The sequence below is a fragment of the Protopterus annectens genome, chromosome 2.part0 (genome assembly GCF_019279795.1).
Source record: "Protopterus annectens isolate FY-2018-M chromosome 2.part0, PAN1.0, whole genome shotgun sequence".
NCBI lineage: Eukaryota > Metazoa > Chordata > Ceratodontiformes > Protopteridae > Protopterus > Protopterus annectens.
Window position 1 is genome coordinate 1,538,247,882 of NC_056728.1, and position 20,173 is coordinate 1,538,268,054.

Sequence of the window (20,173 nt, forward strand, 5' to 3'; positions counted from 1 at the left end):
TTCCTAAATTTATGTATAGCACATAAAGATTATCTAGTACAGGTGCCTTATACAAACTGATGCATGTGGCTGGAGTCCCCATAAGCTATGCCCTTCTACAGCTGTAAGCAGTACTTAAGCCCTCCAGCTCCCTTTCTGACTTACCATGCCTCGATTGTGCTAAACATAAAATAATGCTCCTTTTTCCTTTTCCACCTCCCTGACCCTGATATATTCAATCACTCAGAAAACTCAGATATCAATAGTCCAAAAGGGTCTAACATATATAGCATTTAGTCTGTAACATGTCAAAGATAACATGTAGTCTGTAACATGTCAAAAATAACGTGTAGTCTGTAACGTCAAAGTTGAGCTAGTTATTTTCATTGTGAAACAGAAAAGATCCACTGCGCCTTTAGACTTTGTATGCAGTTATTTAACATTCAGAATAAATAAAAATAGTTGTTACAAAAATAAATAACTCAGGAGGTTTTCATAATTTTGCCTTTTATTTTCAATACACTCTCTTTGTTCCCCTACTTCATGACTAAAACCATGGAAATGTTTGAATCGTGCTTTAAAGATGAATGTATACAACAATGATAACATTTCTTTTAGAGCTAAGAAATGTTTTAGATTAGCTTTGAAAATATTGAAGGTGTTACAAAATTTGAGGGAGACTGAAAAACGGCTATGTTGTAAGGATCAAGTCAAAATACAACAGAGAGCCAGTTATCCAATATTCAGTTATCCAGGCAGTCAGTCAGTTATGAAGAGAGAAAGTCTGTGTAAGCGACTTCATGAATCACTACAACTAATGGTTCATTACCTGCTTTTCTACACAGGCAGAAAGGGTCACTGAAGGAATTACAGAGAAGTATTGCATTGTTAAGGATTTAACTTGGAAAGTAACAGCTAAACAAGGAATATATCTGGTCATCTGAGCAACTAACCAGCTATAACATGAGCATTTAATATGATTTACTGAAGCAGACAGTACAGTTTTTCACTGCTAGCACTTCCACAAACTAAGTAAACACAGCATTGTCTCATTACGATTATAAATATTTAGACTGTTTGCTATACCTCATAAATTGCTGTGTTTCTCTGAATGACATTGTAAGTTTAAATAGATTTAAATGCCTGTAAACGTCTGTCTGCAAGAGGAACTGATGAAATTACTCTAGATAAATGAAACCCTTTTAAAAATGTCAGTGTTACAGGCTATATTTTTCAAACTGAACGCTAGTTCCTGATTGCACTTTTAAATATTTTCTCCCAAATATTTAACGTGTCCATTTATAACCCAGTCTCATGCAGAAAAGTACTGACATTATTTTAGAAATACTATATGTAGTAAAAGGAAAACTTATTTTTAAGCAAAATCATTCTGGTCTTGATCATAGAATCAACAAATGGCAACTCTATGTGGTAACTTGAAGGAATGGCTACTTGATGTTTCAAGCCATATACTGAAACTAGCCAAAATTATCTCTGTGTAGTTCTTAATATTTGCAAGGGATTCTGAATATAGTAATATTGTGACATTACATAATGGACTACAATGCAAAAAAAGCTTTATATTTCTTCCCAGAAGATTATCTCTGGCAGCCTGGCAATAAAAGCAGAGGATCAAGGTTGTAAACATATTAATAAGTAGCATCATGTAGACCAGACGTTGATGCTTTCAACCAGTGGCATAGCTAAGGAGAGGCAAGAGGGGCAACTGCTCCAGGTACAAAGGGTTGGGAGATCATGATCAGCCAATCTCAATCTCAGTTTAATGCAATACCAGCTTTTAAAAGCCAGTATTGCATTTGTGGTCAAACCTGAGCACTGTAGTGCTCCGTATGTGGTCTATTCTTTTTTTTTTTTTTTTTTTTTAACTAAAGCCTGAGTGCTGTAACATTCTGTGTAAGGCATAAACTGCAGCAACTGCCTAGGCTGACAAATACAAATAAAATAAAATTGTACTCAATAACTTTGGAATCATCTTATAGGATCTTTAGATACAAAGATAGTGGGGTCACTTAACAGGTAGAACACTGCAGATGTTTTTGTGGTAGTGTGTGAAAAAAATATTTCAAAAGTAGCCAGCTTATGGTGCTTTGTTGGAATACTCATCATAAAGTGCTATATTTAGAAAGTACTTTGAAAAGTATCAGAATATTTACCTCTACTTTAAACCACAAAGGATGTCACTGCACTTCCAGGAAACAAGCTATGCAGCTCCACAATGTCAAATATAAGTGAGGGGGTCTTCAGTAAAAAGGCCACCAAAAGGTCAGGACCAAATGAAAAATGAGCTCCAGAATGTTTTTCTTTATTAATACAAGAAAGTTAAAAACTTAGATTGCAAACAAAATCAGAGTTTTTTCATCATCTTGCAGATGTGGTCAGCTCTGAAAACTGAAATATTTGTATTATCAGTTACAGTACTCAAGTTATTCAACCAATGTAAAACTAAAACTAATATCATTGTACTGTAAACACCATTACATTTGTTGCAAAGATGTCTGCAAAAATTGTTTTCTCAGTCACATGCATGTGGCAAATGTTTCATACCGGCAGACAATGTATAATACATATTTTTTTATTTTATTACTATTATTATTATTATTATTATTATTATTAATATACATTTGTAAAGAATTTAAAACTAAACAAAATAATACAACACGAGTGCAAAGGTTTCTCAGCACAAAAATATGTATAAAATGAGTAGTTTCCTATGCATATCCTTTCTACATTTCTGTTAGAGACAAAAATGGCAGAAACTGTATTTGTTTGCATATTTATTAACAAAAAATAAGTTTACAATGAAACTTAATAACATAGCTAGTTCCTTTGTATAGACAGTATTCCTCACCACTGCTTGGAATTCTCTTCCAGCACCCTAAACTATACGGGTCTACTTTAGATAAATGAAAACGCAATCTCTGGAATGCTCAAACGAGCGAATAATCATAACATCGGAAGTGGTATTTTGGGATCACAGTACAGTGATGAGTGGGATATTTGCCCTTTCCTCACTGTAGTTCGACCTCGGAGCAGGAATATATATTTAGTGGGGGGGCACAGCCCCCAACAATACAAAATTCGATGTTATGATTATTCGCTCATATGAGAGTTCGAGAGATTGCGTTTTCGTTTATCTGACATAGACCCAACTATAAGCATCCCCTGTCATCTAAAGTAAAAAATATCTTTGCCTTCTATACCAAGTGCAGGTGTGCAAATATGCTGCCTGCCTCTCCCTCTCTGATAATCTAGTTATTTATATTAACTTTCATCTTCAGCTGAACAAATAAGAAATAGATATACATGCATACCTACCCATAATTGCATCATTAAATTATTTCTCTGAAACTAGCATGCACTTTCATGTCTATCTTCTTGTTGGCAATATGTGAACCTACTCTATCTGCATAAACTATTTTATGTTACGTAAAGTTATACAAGCCAAAAGCTAGTACAACTGCCAGCAGGTCTCTTATACTACCTTTTCTTTGTAAATAAAAATATGTTTTGTCTCTACAGACACAGTTCATGTAAATAATAAATTCAATGAATCCTTTTCTATCAAGTCTAATTTGCTTATGTTGTAAGGACCCATTTTCTTGGTGGATGATCTTTTAGCAACTTGACTTACTAATTCTAACATGTGAGATGCTCAAGCAACTAAGGGATGGCTAGGAATGATGTGTAGAAATGCTTGAAATGTAGGAACAGTTGAGTAATTCCTGATGGGTGATATATAAATTCTAAGCAAAGGTAATTTTCTAGAGTTAAAAAAGATCAGAGAATTAGAGTTAGTGGGGAAACAAGGAAACCACTGGAATCAGGCGGACTGTAAATTTTAGTTTTCACCAACAGATACTGGATTATTAGAAACCGTGAGGATTATTTATCTAGTTTATATTTGTTGACGGGCAATAGATAGCCAAGTTGTACACATTGAATGTAACCTAACAAATGTGGCATCCTGTGTAAGGAGTTTACTGCTGTAGCAGATATTCAGTATCCTTAGCAGCCCTTATATCTCACTCACCAGCACTATTTGTCAAGTAATAAACACCATGCTCAGCGCCACCTGTAATTAAAGCCTGTAAAAACTAAAAGTTGCTCCTGTACAAACCACACTGAGTGCTAGCCTCATTTTTTGCAGCCTAGCCCACTAATTAAATAATTTATCAGGGGCATGAAGTGAATCTTATATATCACAGGATCATGGGATCATAGGAACTAACTAGGCTATTGGCCCTGAGGACCTTACAAGCCTAGCCAAGAATTTAGTCCATGTTCTGACAAGTCAGCACTCGATGCCCCTGTCCAGCAGGGACATGGATGGAATCCCTGTGGTGTATTTTCTGTTCCCCATCCAGTTATCCAGGTTGTACTTAAAAAGGGTTAATTAGGTAATCTGCTTGACATGGAGAGGGAATCTATTCCATAGAAGGGGGAGACTCTGGGACACAAATCTGTCCCACCAACAAGTCCTACTGATGTCACAGACCAGGTAGAGGTCACGCATGTGGGTTACTCGAGTGGAGCTTGACTTGTGGATATGCAGCAGTCCCATCAAGGTGGGGTCTGAGATTGCTTTGTATGCCAGACAGAGGTCACCTCTGAGGAGTCTGTATGAGACTGAGTAGAGGGACAGTGTGTTTAGTCTATCTGTGTAGGGTAGATGTTTGAGGCCCTGGATTCTCCTGCTGAGGAACCTCTGTGGTCTCCCCAGCTGCTGCATGTCCTTTGTGAGGTACATGCTGAAAGGGGTATTGTACTCAATAATGGATCTTATAAGGGAAGAATACAGGGATGTTATGACCTCCTTGTCTCTGGATGAGATACCCTTACTAATGAGGTGGGCCATGTAGAAAGCTTTACATACAACGTAGGCAATATGGTGGTCAAAAGTCAGTTTATTATCAACCTGGGTACCGATGTCCCTTATGATTGATTGCGTGCTGAAGGCCTTGTTATTAATGTGATAATTTGTGGGGACGTCACTCTCCCCAAAGGGGATGATGATGCATTTTTTGACATTCACTTTGAGGCCATATTTCTGTCACCAGTCATTTGTTTGTATGAAACTCTCTTGGAGGGTGTCCACATCACTAGGGGAATTGATGACAGTGCCCAGCTTGAAGTCATCTGACAACTTGGTCAGCCGTAGCCCACTGGTTTTGGCCTGCACTACAGAAAAGTATATCCCAAACAGCAGAAGCTCCAAGAACAATCCCTAGGGTACACTGCTCATTATGGGTCTACTGCTTGAGGTGGCTTCCACTATTTTGACTAGGTGGGTTCTTTCAGTGAGCCAGTTTGCTACCCATCTGGTAACATACAGATTGATGCCTAGTTGAGAGAGTTTATCTATTATACCTGAGTGGGGAATAATATTGAAGGCTTTGGCCAGGTCAAGGTATGTGGTGTGCACCGTCTTCCCCTTGTCCATAGCTTTGGTGACTGTCTCAAAGAAGTCAACCAAATTTAACAGGCATGAACTCCCCTTGATGAAACCAGACTGTGTGGGATCGAGGGTTTGGAGGTTGCCAATGTCCTTGATAATGAGGTCCATGATAATCCTTTCCATGGTCTTGCAGATCAGGCTAGTTAGGCTGATGGGTCTATAATTTCCTGGATTGGTGGATGCTCTACCTTTGTGCAAAGGGATGACAGTGGCTGTCCTCCACTTGGCTGGTATGGCTGGGGTGCTCTCCACAGCTTTGAACTAAGTTTCTCTGACTGCACAAATGTCAATATTTTCCAGGGTTAAGAATGCTTGCAATGAGTGCAGTTTCATGTTTAGACTCCTAGCATTTAGCAGCATGACCTTTAATTTGCATTTTGATGAAATTTTCATGTTGGTAGTTTTGATCTTACGGCATTGCCTAAAAAAGGCACTATGGAGGAAGCAACAGCCTTTGCCTTTGCCAGAAGCCTGAAGCCCATGGGAGACAGATACATGCCATTTCTGGCAAAGCACTGCGGTCTGTCAATCATGTCATCCCAGGCTGTCAGGCACTGGATCCCCTTGGAATGACACCAGAAACTATGCCAATTGTTAAAGTCAATCATTTTCTGTTTACAGCAATAACAAGGTGGAATTGTATGGCAGTAAGTATGCAAGTCAGATAAAAACAAGACCTCAATTTATTACACGAAATGTAAGCATGTTCACAGTTATAGCACACTGCTTCATCAGACATCACATTACAACTACTAAAGCATTCTTATACATAATGAATAAAACCAATTAAAACTCATTAACCTATCAGAATAAGACAAGTTCCCTTCAAAAACAATTAACTAATTATATTCTAAATACAATTGGTGGATCCTGATAGTAAACAATGCTGACATTTCACTTCAGCATTCTAGACTTCAATACTGGTTTCAATGGGACGTGATCATTTAAGCCATATCCTCTATGAGCCCCTAGCCTCAATATCCACTGTAGCTCAACATTCTCTGTTTTATTCACAAGGTCTCCTTTCCTGATGGTACCCTTAACCACTTGCACTGTGTTTGGAGATACTTGTGTAAAGCTGCAGGGGGTTGGAGTTACTGGTGTAGAGGTGCAGGGTTTGGAGATACTGGTGTAGAGTTACATGGGTTTGTAGATACTTGTGTAGAGGTGCAGGGTTTGGAGATACTGGTGTAGAGGTGCATGGTTTGGAGATACTGTTGTAGAGGTACATGGATTTGGAGATATTGGTGTAGAGGTGCAGGGGTTTATAGTTACTGGTGTAGAGATGCAGGGTTTGGAGATACTGGTGTAGAGGTACATGGGTTTGGAGATCCTTGTGTAGAGGTGCCGAGTTTGGAGATACTGGTGTAGAGGTACATAGGTTTGGAGATATTGGTGTAGAGATGCAGGGGGTTGGAGCTACTGGTGCAGAGGTGCAGGGTTTGGAGATACTGGTGTAGAGGTGCAGGGTTTGGAGATACTGGTGTAGAGGAGCATGGGTTTGGAGATACTGGTGTAAAGGTGCAGGGGTTTGGATTTACTGGTGTGGAGGTGCAGGGTTTGGTGATACTAGTGTAGAGGTGCAGGGGTTTGGAGATACTGGTGTAAAGGTACAAGGATTTGGAGTTACTGGTGTAGAGGTGCAGGGTTTGGAGTGACTGGTGTAGAGGTACATGGGTTTGAGATATTGGTGTAGAGGTGCAGTGGTTTGGAGTTACTGGTGTAGAGATGCAGGCTTTGGAGATACTGTTGTAGAGGTACATGGATTTGGAGATACTTGTGTAGAGGTATATGGGTTTGGAGTTACTGGTGTAGAGGTGCAGGGTTTGGAGATACTGGTGTAGAGGCACATGGGTTTGGAGATACTAGTATAGAGGTGCAGGGGGGTTGGAGTTACTGGTGTAGAGGTGCAGGTTTCGGAGATTCTGGTGTAGAGGTGCAGGGTTTTGAGATACTGGTGTAAAGGTGCAGTGGTTTCGAGTTACTGGTTTAGAGGTGCAGGGTTTGGATATACTGGTGTAGAGGTACATGGGTTTGGAGATACTGGTGTAAAGGTGCAGGGGTTTGGAGTTACTGGTGTAGAGATGCAGGGTTTGGGGATACTGGTGTAGATGTGCAGCGTTTAGAGATACTGGTGTAGAGGTGCAGGGTTTGGAGATACTAGTGTAGAGGTGCAGGGATCTAGAGTTACTGGTGTAGAGGTGCAGGGTTTGGAGATACTGGTGTAGAGGTACATGGGTTTGAAGATACTAGTATATAGGTGCAGGGGTTTGGAGTTACTGGTGTAGAGGTGCAGGGTTTGGAAATACTGGTGTAGAGGTGCAAGTGTTTGGAGATGCTGGTGTTAAGGTGCAGGGGTTTGGATTTACTGGTGTAGAGTTGCAGGGTTTGGAGATACTAGTGTAGAGATGCAGGGGTTTGGAGATACTGGTGTAAAGGTGCAGGGGTTTGGACTTACTTGTATAGGGGTGCAGGGTTTGGAGATACTGGTGTAGAGGTACATGGGTTTGGGGATACTTGTATAGAGGTACATGGGTTTGGAGTTACTGGTGCAGAGGTGCATGGTTTTGGAAATACTGGTGTAGAGGTACATGGGTTTGGAGATAATGGTGTAGAGGTGCAGGGGTTTGGAGTTACTGGTGTAGAGGTGCAGGGTTTGGAGATACTGGTTTAGAGGTACATGGGTTTGGAGATACTTGTGAGGTACATGGGTTTGGAGTTACTAGTATAGAGGTGCAGGGGGTTGGAGTTGCTTGTGTAGATGTGCAGGATTTGGAGATACTGGTGTAGAGGTGCAGGGTTTGGAGATACTGGTTTAAAGGTGCAGGGGTTTGGAGGTACTGGTGTAGAGGTGCAGGGTTTAGAGATACTGGTATAGAGGTGCAGAGTTTTAAAGATACTGGTGTAGAGCAGCATGGGCTTGGAGATACTGGTGTAAAGGTTCAGGGGTTTGGAATTACTGGTGTAGAGATGCAGGATTTGGTGATACTGATGTAAATGTGCAGGGATTTGGAGTTACTGGTGTAGCAGTACGTGGATTTAGAGATACTGGTGTAGAGATGTTGTATAAATGACATTAGGGCAAACACTCCAAAAGGTAGCTAAGGCACTGCACAACAGCAGTTGCAATTTTAACCAGTATAAAACATGATGATTGAATGCTGACTTTTATCTACTATATAAATTAAATGGGAATGCATTCCTTTTAAAAACATATATGTGACAAAGCATTTTTGGTAAAAGCAAACTTGCCAGTAATAACAGTACTGTCCCAATGTCTCTGCTGGTTAGCTGGGTTTGCTTAACGTGATGTCTTAACTCAGAGGAAGTGGTTCTAAACTTATGAACAGTAGCCCTGCACATACTTTCTTCATTCTGTTTCTGGCACTTTGAATAATGGCAACACCTTCGAAGGCACAAGGCCATTCTCCATGCTGGTCAGATCAGGAGACCAACATTATAATCAATCTTCTTTGTGACTCATGTGTGGATAAAATCCAGGTGTGCTTAATGGAAAGTGAGTGGAAGAAGATATCCATCTGTTAGGAGTAGGGAGAATACCTGTCATCCCTGACAGGGATAACCAAATGTGGCTAACAATGCTGTCACAGGTATAATTGATCTACAGAAACATACACCACCCAGCTGGCTGAGTGGGTTTACCAGGTAGCAGCAAGAAGGCTAGAGTTCTATAGTAAGTATAACTTTATTTTTTTTTATTTTTAGTCATATTAAAGATAAAAATAAACTGCAAAAATGTTGTTATTGTAAGAATTCTTGCTAGAAGAAAAATGTATCACTACAAATATGTATCTATAATGTTATAATAATAATGCAAAAGAAAGCGTAACTATATCTGTACACAGAATCTGTACACAGAACTGCATCTGTAAACAAATCTGTGAAATGTTTACATAATAATTGTATACATAGAAATGTAATATATGTATGAGCAAAGAAATAAATGTAAGTCTGCAAAGATAAATCTGTAAATTACAGATAGTCTCTTCATGAGTACATTTACAGTTACTTTTTCATTTATACATATACACAAACAAAAAAAAATGGATTGCCACATAATTTCATTTATAGTACTTCATTACCTTAGCAGAAGTACATACAATGTTTGTAAAAAAACAATTTTGTCTGTGCAGGCCAGAAAATATTTATTAGTATAATAATTGTATAACACAATCATTTCTTCGACAATATTAACTGCATATACAAGATGGCTGAAATGTTAGTCAGGCAAGGTACCAGGGTAGAGGTTGGGGAGGGGTGGAGGTTGCAGTATGAGCTGAATAATCAGCACATAGTGAGAAATGACCATTTGTATTACTCCTGTGCACATTTTTAACCATCCACTTATATGCTTATAGTTATTAGGCAGGAACTATAAAGTGCACATTATTGTTCTGAAGTATATGTACTGCATCCGGCTGTAAGATAAACATTTTTTTATTTAATATTGAATTGAAAGGAACAGATATTGAATTGCTACATTATTCTGTGTGTGTACATCTTCTGCCTGAACACAATTCATGGACTGTTACATGCTAACCAAAGAAAAACTACTTGTTTCTAAGCCTCATGTTTATGTGGGCTTTGGCATAGATACTCAGAGCTGTTTGCTGTTTGGCAACTTTTCTACTGATTGCTGAGAGTCTGCTTTCCCCAGGAGCAATCCCCTACTGAAAAGACAGAAATAAGTATTTTTGCACTTCTCTTATATGCTCTAACTATACTTTAGCAGTTTCTTAAGTTATTTGTTGTTATTTTTGCACTTTAGATAAAACAAAAAACAGTTTCTGTCTACTACTGCTTTAAGTAGTTAATTGCACTGTATTACATTGTATCTATTTGTAGGGCCTGTTGATGGTAGTTTGTGTGTTCTTGTTACACTTGAGCTCCAAACCAGCTATTTTACATTAAGATATTTTTCTGCACCCTTGTAGCATAAGTGTGCTGATCTAATCTGTCTGAGTTGGAGGTTGCTGGTGGAAGGCTTATTGTGTGCTTTTCTGACTGGTAGTTAGCTTAAAACTTATTTGTCTTTGCTCATATTTAAGCCTTGCATTTGCACAATGCTGCTCATCATACAGTGGCAGTTAACAGTGTCCTGTATAGATGCAAAAGCCTAGAAGTTCAATTTTCCCTAAATAACTGTCAGCAAAATGCTTCCAAGCTTTTCTGCTGCTTTAGGAGCAACTCAGTTGCGCAATGAGCAGCATTGCCTTATTGATCAACCTTAGCCTACACAAAGTATAGGTCCCTCTTGTAGTCTCAGCACTACCAGCACAGTCCTGTCAAATTAACCCATTCGTTTCCCTAATAAAGCATACAGGAAGAGTCTGCTATCATGGACGGAGGGCAGTTTCTCATTATCTCACCAGCCAGCCTAATAGAAATGGGCATCCTAAGACAATGTAACAATTGTCTCATGTACACTGGCAACCACCTACTCTTGAAACAAACATGTACTTTTTGTGGCATATGTAGTCACATTATGAAATTGGAGGCAAGACAGTCACATAAGGACAAATCAAATGCCAAATAGTTTGTCAGCACACACACACACACACACACACACACACACACACACACACACACACACACACACACACACACACACTTCCCACACTAAATAAGGATATGACACATAAACCCATATATGCGGAGGTACTCACTAGTAACTTTTGAAAAGATGAGAGACCTCCCAAATGGAAACCACTTACACACATTATAATGCAAAAAAACAACCACAATGCATAATAACACACACACACACACACACACACACACACACACACACACACACACACACACACACACACACACACACACACACACACACACACACACACCAATGTCTCAATAAATAAGACCATGAAGTGTAACACCACAAAATATAATGTATTGTTCAGAGGTGACTCCTTTGTGAGATGCATGGATGTTCCCCTCACCAAGCTGGATAAGGAGCAGATTACGGTTAGCTGCCTGTCAGGTGCCAGGATCCATCAAGTCACTCAAGCACTCAAGTCACTCAACCACAGGTATTCGTATAAAAAACAGAAAATGTTCAACTACTAAAATAACAGACAAAATGGCAGAGGATTGCTAAAATATCCCAAGTTAAGTGCTTTTGTTCATTAACACCATCAAATGAACAAGTATTGGTATGACTGCATCGTGGGAGTCATACCAATACATGGACTATATGAAGAGAAACATGTCTGAGCTCTCAGACTATGTGTCACAGGCAGGTATAAACTTTAAGCAGCAGTCTACATTTTCCAAGAATAATGCCACAATACAAAAAAAAATGATTGAAGTCCAACAAAAGGGAAGGCAGTTTGAGAATGAAGCACCTCTCAGAGACAACGTAGCAAAATGTATAAAACAAGAGAGGTAACACCATAGGCAAAAGGCTCAAATTCTTTAATATCCAAGAAGTAAAAAACATAAGCGCTTTCACGTTCAACAGAACGCTTCTTCAGACAATATCAAGAATAAGAGTTGAGCTATTTAAATACATTGCAGTAACCAATAGAAACACTTAGGCAATTAATAATCTTAAGGCCACAGTATTGCAGAAATTAATCAAATACAACTTCCTGTCAATGTTGTGACAGACTTGAAACAATAATACAGAAACAAATAAAAAACAAATTAAAATATAGATAAAAAAACAGACGTATGAATATCAATGTGTCAAAGGTCTATCGTATAAAAACGGCTTCAATGAAACTCTGTCATTGAGACCAAACCCTTTATCGGCTTGCAGTCAGATGATCCACCTAATCTCAGCCTGTTCAGTGTGATTTTTAAAATTCCCTAATCTAGGGCCCCTGGTAACAAATTCTATAACCAGAATTTTAAACTTATGCGAAAGATCATGGTTAAGGACATGGTGTGCTAAAGCATTATTTTTGTCTTCTTTGTTGATTGCATAGAGGTGTTCCCTAACCCTCTCACATAAAAATCATGTTGTTTTTCCCTATATAAAAACAGGAATATGATCGTTCACATAAGTTTAAATTTCTGTTTATAGATCATAAGATTGTAAGCTGATAAAGGGTCAGGTTTCAATGACAGAGTTTCATTGAAGCCATTTTTATATGATAGACCTTTGATGCATTGATATTCATATGTCTGATTTTTGGAATGACCTGTTTTTTATAGACAGTTTTTATGTATATTTTTATTTGTTTTTTATTTGTTTCTGCATTATTGTTTCAAGTCTTTCACAACATTGACAGGAAGTTGTATTTGATGTTTGTGGTGCTGTCTTCTTTAACTCTTGTTTGGTGATACTAGTGTAGAGGTACATGGGTTTGGAGATACTTGTGTAGAGGTACAAGGATTTGGAGTTACTGGTGTAGAGGTGCAGGGTTTGGAGATACTGGTGTAGAGGTACATGGGTTTGAGATATTGGTGTAGAGGTGCAGTGGTTTGGAGTTACTGGTGTAGAGATGCAGGCTTTGGAGATACTGTTGTAGAGGTACATGGATTTGGAGATACTTGTGTAGAGGTATATGGGTTTGGAGTTACTGGTGTAGAGGTGCAGGGTTTAGAGATACTGGTGTAGAGGCACATGGGTTTGGAGATACTAGTATAGAGGTGCAGGGGGGTTGGAGTTACTGGTGTAGAGGTGCAGGTTCGAGATTCTGGTGTAGAGGTGCAGGGTTTTGAGATACTGGTGTAAAGGTGCAGTGGTTTCGAGTTACTGGTTTAGAGGTGCAGGGTTTGGATATACTGGTGTAGAGGTACATGGGTTTGGAGATACTGGTGTAAAGGTGCAGGGGTTTGGAGATACTGGTGTAGAGATGCAGGGTTTGGGGATACTGGTGTAGATATGCAGCATTTAGAGATACTGGTGTAGAGGTGCAGGGTTTGGAGATACTAGTGTAGAGGTGCAGGGATCTACAGTTACTGGTGTAGCGGTGCAAGGTTTGGAGTTACTGGTGTAGAGGTGCAGGGTTTGGAGATACTGGTGTAGAGGTACATGGGTTTGGAGATACTAGTATATAGGTACAGGGATTTGGAGTTACTGGTGTAGAGGTGCAGGGTTTGGAGATACTGGTGTAGAGGTGCAGGGTTTGAAAATACTGGTGTAGAGGTTCAAGTGCTTGGAGATGCTGGTGTTAAGGTGCAGGGGTTTGGATTTACTGGTGTAGAGTTGCAGGGTTTGGAGATACTAGTGTAGAGATGCAGGGGTTTGGAGATACTGGTGTAAAGGTGCAGGGATTTGGACTTACTTGTATAGGGGTGCAGGGTTTGGAGATACTGGTGTAGAGGTACAGCTATTTTACATTAAGATGTTTTTCTGCACCCTGTATTAACCCATTCCTTTCCCTAATAAAGCATACAGGAAGAGCCTGCTATCATGGACGGAGGGCAGTTTCTCATTATCTCACCAGCCAGCCTAATAGAAATGGGCATCCTAAGACAATGTAACAATTGTCTCATGTACACTGGCAACCACCTACACCTGAAACAAACATATACTTTTTGTGGCATATGTAGTCACATTATGAAATTGGAGGCAAGACAGTCACATAAGGACAAATCAAATGCCAAATAGTTTGTCAGCACACACACACACACACACACACACACACACACACACACACACTTCCCACACTAAATAAGGATATGACACATAAACCCATATATGCGGAGGTACTCACTAGTAACTTTTGAAAAGATGAGAGACCTCCCAAATGGAAACCACTTACACACATTATAATGCAAAAAACAACCACAATGCATAATAACACACACACACACACACACACACACACACACACACACACACACACACACACACACACACACACCAATGTCTCAATAAATAAGACCATGAAGTGTAACACCACAAAATCTAATGTATTGTTCAGAGGTGACTCTTTTGTGAGATGCATGGATGTTCCCCTCACCAAGCTGGATAAGGAGCAGATTACAGTTAGCTGCCTGTCAGGTGCCAGGATCCATCAAGTCACTCAAGCACTCAAGTCATTCAACCACAGGTATTCGTATAAAAAACAGAAAATGTTCAACTACTAAAATAACAGACAAAATGGCAGAGGATTGCTAAAATATCCCAAGTTAAGTGCTTTTGTTCATTAACACCATCAAATGAACAAGTATTGGCATGACTGCATCGTGGGAGTCATACCAATAAATGGACTATATGAAGAGAAACATGTCTGAGCTCTCAGACTATGTGTCACAGGCAGGTATAAACTTTAAGCAGCAGTCTACATTTTCCAAGAATAATGTCACAATACAAAAAAAAATGATTGAAGTCCAACAAAAGTGAAGGCAGTTTGAGAATGAAGCACCTCTCAGAGACAACATAGCAAAATGTATAAAACAAGAGAGGTAACACCATAGGCAAAAGGCTCAAATTCTTTATTATCCAAGAAGTAAAAAACATAAGCACTTTCACGTTCAACAGAACGCTTCTTCAGACAATATCAAAACAAGAGTTGAAATATTTAAATACATTGCAGTAACCAATAAAAACACTTAGGCAATTAATAATCTTAAAGCCACAGTATTGCAGAAATGTATCAAATACAACTTCCTGTCAATGTTGTGACAGACTTGAAACAATAATACAGAAACAAATAAAAAAATAATTAAAATATAGATAAAAAAACAGACGTATGAATATCAATGTGTCAAAGGTCTATCGTATAAAAACGGCTTCAATGAAACTCTGTCATTGAGACCAAACCCTTTATCGGCTTGCAGTCTGATGATCCACCTAATCTCAGCCTGTTCAGTGTGATTTTTAAAATTCCCTAATCTAGGGCCCCTGGTAACAAATTCTATAACCAGAATTTTAAACTTATACGAAAGATCATGGTTAAGGACATGGTGTGCTAAAGCATTATTTTTGTCTTCTTTGTTGATTGCATAGAGGTGTTCCCTAACCCTCTCACATAAAGTCATGTTGTTTTTCCCTATATAAAAACAGGAATATGATCTTTCACATAAGTTTAAATTTTTGTTTATAGATCATAAGATTGTAAGCTGATAAAGGGTCAGGTTTCAATGACAGAGTTTCATTGAAGCCATTTTTATATGATAGACCTTTGATGCATTGGTATTCATATGTCTGTTTTTTGGAATAACCTGTTTTTTATAGACAGTTTTTTTGTATATTTTTATTTGTTGGTGGACCTCTGGTATAAACAGGCTATACAACAAAAGAAAGAAACTAATCTCCATGAACAAAAGGAAAATGGCTCAGCAGAGGAAGAATCCCTCTCTAGCTTAAACAAACACATTAAAGATCTTGTCAAGTCCTCAAAAGCTAATTAGAAAGCAAAAATAGCTTCCCGAGCTAAGGATAAGCACAAGGAATATGATAACTATGTCCAAAATCTAAAAGGGAATACCCAGCTACGCAGTGAACTGGTTGTGGATGGCTCCACCCATACTCAGCAGGAGGTAATAGCCAACCTGCTAGCTAACAGATTTAGAGCAAACTTCACCCCCATCCCATCCAGTCATCCTCCAAAGTATACCTGCCACCATTCCTCAGCCTATTATCTCAAGAGAGGAGGTCATCTCAGCACCAAAAACATGGCAGCAATGGGACCAGACAACATCCTAGGCTGCCTTTTAAACAACTTAAAACATGACCTAGCAGACCCACTTGGATCCCTGTTTAACCACAGCCTGCAAACTGACTAAGTTCCGATGGAATGGAGGACAACAACAGTAATCCCTCTGCCCAAAGGGGGACCATCAACCAACCCTGGGAAGTATAGGCCCATAAGCTTGACTAGCTTCATCTGCAAGGCTATGGAAAGAATCATTATGGACCTTATTACATAAATAAATTAAATAAAACATAGCTAATCTCCAAACTCTGGACCCAACTTAGTTCTGACTCGTTAAAGCTAGACCATGCCTGTTAAACATGGTGGACTTCTTCAAGAAAGTCACCAAGTCCCTGAATGAGGGAAAGACAGTACATACCACCTATCTTGATATAGCCAAGGTGTTTGGCACTATCCCCTACTCAGGTATTATAAAGAAACTCTCCCAATTGAGAATTAACTCCTACATTACCAGATGGGTAGCCAAATGGCTCATCAACAGGACACATACTGTCAAAGTGGGTGACTTCACCTCTAGTAAAAGGCCAGTAGCCAGTGGTGTAACTTAGGGTTCTGTGCTGGGCCCCTTACTGTTCAGAATTTATTTCTCAGAAGTCCAGGCAAACTTGAATGGCCTGAGGATGACCAAGTCTGCTGATGGTTGCAAAAAAGGGAGCAATCACTGAGTCCCCCAATGATGTTAATATACTGCAGACAGGATTAATGCTAAATGCAAAAACAAAAAGCATTATTATTTCCTTTGGGAAAGCTGACAACATTGTTAATTGCATAATAGACAGCACCCCTTAAGTGTAGACCCAGTGAGACATGATCTGAGTACTCGGGTCAATAGCAATCTGAACTTTGACCACCACGTTTCCACAATAGTAAGAAAATCCTTCTATATGGCACATCTTATAAGTAAAGGCATCACATATGGATCTAAGGATGTCATAATTCCATTATACTTAGCCCTCATCAAACCAGTAATTGAGTACAATGCTCCCTTTTGCATGTACCTCATAAGACACCTGCAACAACTGGAGATATCACAGAGGTTTTTCACCAAGAAATTACATAGTACACAAAACAAGTCTTATGTGGGAAGACTGAAAGCCCTGTCACTGTATTCTGTCTCCTACAGACTGCTAATGGGTGACCTGTGCCTGGCTTACAGGGTAGTCTCTGACCCAGCACTGATGAAAATGGTATAGATTCATAAATCAAACTGCAGGAGGGTCACTCACTCCAGGGATCTTAACGTAGCCTCTGACATGAGAAGGTTATGCTGGAGAGATAGATACATCTCCCGGAGACTGCTGCTTCCAATTCCCATGAAACAGAGCCCCTCACTGACTCTCTTCAAACGGAACCTAGATCAATGGATGGGTGACTGCAGATTCATTGCTGGGGGTGGCGCCCATGTTCCTCCTGGATAGCGGATGTTAGTATTAACTACCATAGACCCTTAGCTTTGCAAATGTCACTTACGTAACCACCAATAATTGGGGCAACTTGGGATACATATGGCTAGGCTTGTAAGGGCTCTAGGGCCATTAGGCTAGTAACCTCCTATGAACCTATGAACATATGACATTTAAAGTAGAACCTAGACAAAAGGGGTATGAAAAAAATTCCAGACAATACCCTTCACCCAAAGAGACAGATTGTGTACACATATAAACGTGTAACAAGTTATTTATAACCTGCATTAAAGGAAAGATTGGCACAGTATGATAAAGCACATATTAATAAAAACTTAACCAAATGCATACTAAAGAAGTAAAGCAGTGAATGAAGTATCCTGCATGGCAATAATAGTTATATCACTAATGTTAAGAAAAAAAGGTAAATTACAGGTAAAATACTGCCTCATGTCTTCACTATACAGTCAATGACAAGATAGAATAAACAGGACCCAACAAAGTAGAAGAAGTAGCCGAAGCCACTGGTCAGCAGGAATAAAGTAGTAAATGCAGTATTCTATCTTTAACTGATTTCATTAATGTATATAAGCAAGTATTTATAAAGGATGGTAACTAAAGGCCCACAATGCTTTTAGTACATTACTACAACCAAACGTTAAAGAGATGTCATTGTCTAAATGCAGTAGGCTGTCCTAAACTAATTTTATTACATGTAAATATTTATGAAGGGTAGTTTCAGTTGTTAGCATAGTAAATTGCAGAATGTAAACCCCACCAAAACTTGATAGCAATACACTCATAGATGCTTCCCTTATCAGTGATCACAAGTATGCATAACTCACTTTTCATATCATTCTTTCCAAATATACTTAAGCACTTCCCATATCAGTGTTCCCATATATGCACAAACAATTCCTATACATACTGTTTTACTTCAATACAAATTTATAAAAATAAAATTACTTAGAGTAAGAAACTGAACAGTGTGTGACATTATGTGTGAATTTATTGTGTGTATTTTCTCCTTTTGTCTCTTGCATGCCTACCACATTTTCTCTCTTCTTATTATTATGCTTTCCTCTGTTTATTTTATTTTCTTTGTCCCATTTCTGTTCATTTTCTTTACATATCCAAACTCCTCAAGAGCAGACCAGCCATGCACCTCCCAGGACAGGGAACGTTCACTCTCAGCCCATCCAGGGACATCCTTACAGGGTTGAGCCAGTGGCACTGGTCCTGCAGGCACCCAAGAATGTAGCAGCCTGGCACTTCCCACTGAACAGGGACTTTGAGGCTTGGTTGACAACATGCTGGAGCAAGTGGTGGACAAACAGGTTCAGCCAATCAAGACATTGCTTCAATGGGTTGAAAGCTTGCTGCTTCAGTTGGTGCTGACCATTGTGGCACCACAGGCCCCTGTGGAAATGTTTGAGGCTTCGTGAACTGGGGACACTTACTGGGCACCAGTCATCATCACCCCATCTTCTCTTACCCTCTCTCCTAAACTCTCTCACCAACTTCCCACCCACACTGCCCTCTTATAAAAAAAAGTATTAAAATATAGCAGCATCTATCCCCCGCCAAAAACATAGTACCCCCTTCCCTCCCACTTCCTGTAGGAGAACCCTCTTGATGTGTTCCTGCTGTGTCACTCTCTTTGTTGTGTCTCCTCTTTTTGAATATCTCTTACCTTCCCTTTTCCATTTTTAATCAAATCAGCAGGGTAGCCACATAAGGATACCTCTATATAAAACATAGTACCCCCCTTTATTTTCCTTAAATATTAATAATAAAACCTGCACAGTATGTTGCTTATCTGAAGTCTTTCGAGCATGACTACACATAGCCGAGTCCATCCGCAATATCGGAAAATATACAAAGTCATACAAAGCCTAAAGATTTTACATAATAATTCATACACACTCAACGCTCATCTTTAGGTACTTTATGCATTTGCCATAAGTGTACATGTTTTTCAGAATGCCTTCACTTTTCCTTAGCATGAATAACCAGCGATAAGTTTATTTCCACATACATGTAGTATCACTCTTCTCAGAAAACCACTACATACCTATGAAGTCCCAGACTACGAATATGACCTTAGACTTTCACATGTACACACAAGACACAAACACGCGCATGCACACCCACACACTCTGAAACACATACCATCTTCAACTCAGGTGCTTGCCATGAAATCCTTTCCTTTATTTCAGGTTACTTTTCTGTGTCAGCAATATCCTTATTTCTGCAGAAAGGCCTTGCAAATAATACACAACGATGTTAATTAAAGCTATACTAAAGTCATTATTCCAAAACACCAAGCCTTACTTTAATTGCCTTTTTAATATAACAAGTTGTGTGGATACATGTCATTTTTATTTGTTTCTCCCAACAGTTTGTGTAGACCTGTTTAAAGTCGCTGCCTGCTTTAGAGCCCATTGTAAATGTGATATAACTTCTACCTGTTAGCAAAGACTGAATAAGATACAAACGGGCAGAAAACTCACAGTCGAGGATTCTTCTCTGCTACTGTTACTGCTGTGTAGAGCTCCTAAACGTTAACAAAATATGCTCAGCACAAAAAAGTAATATTAGCAGATGGCCCTACAAATGTGAAAATGTAACGGTTTTAAATACAAACCTGAAAAACAAACTGCCAGTATTAAACAAGA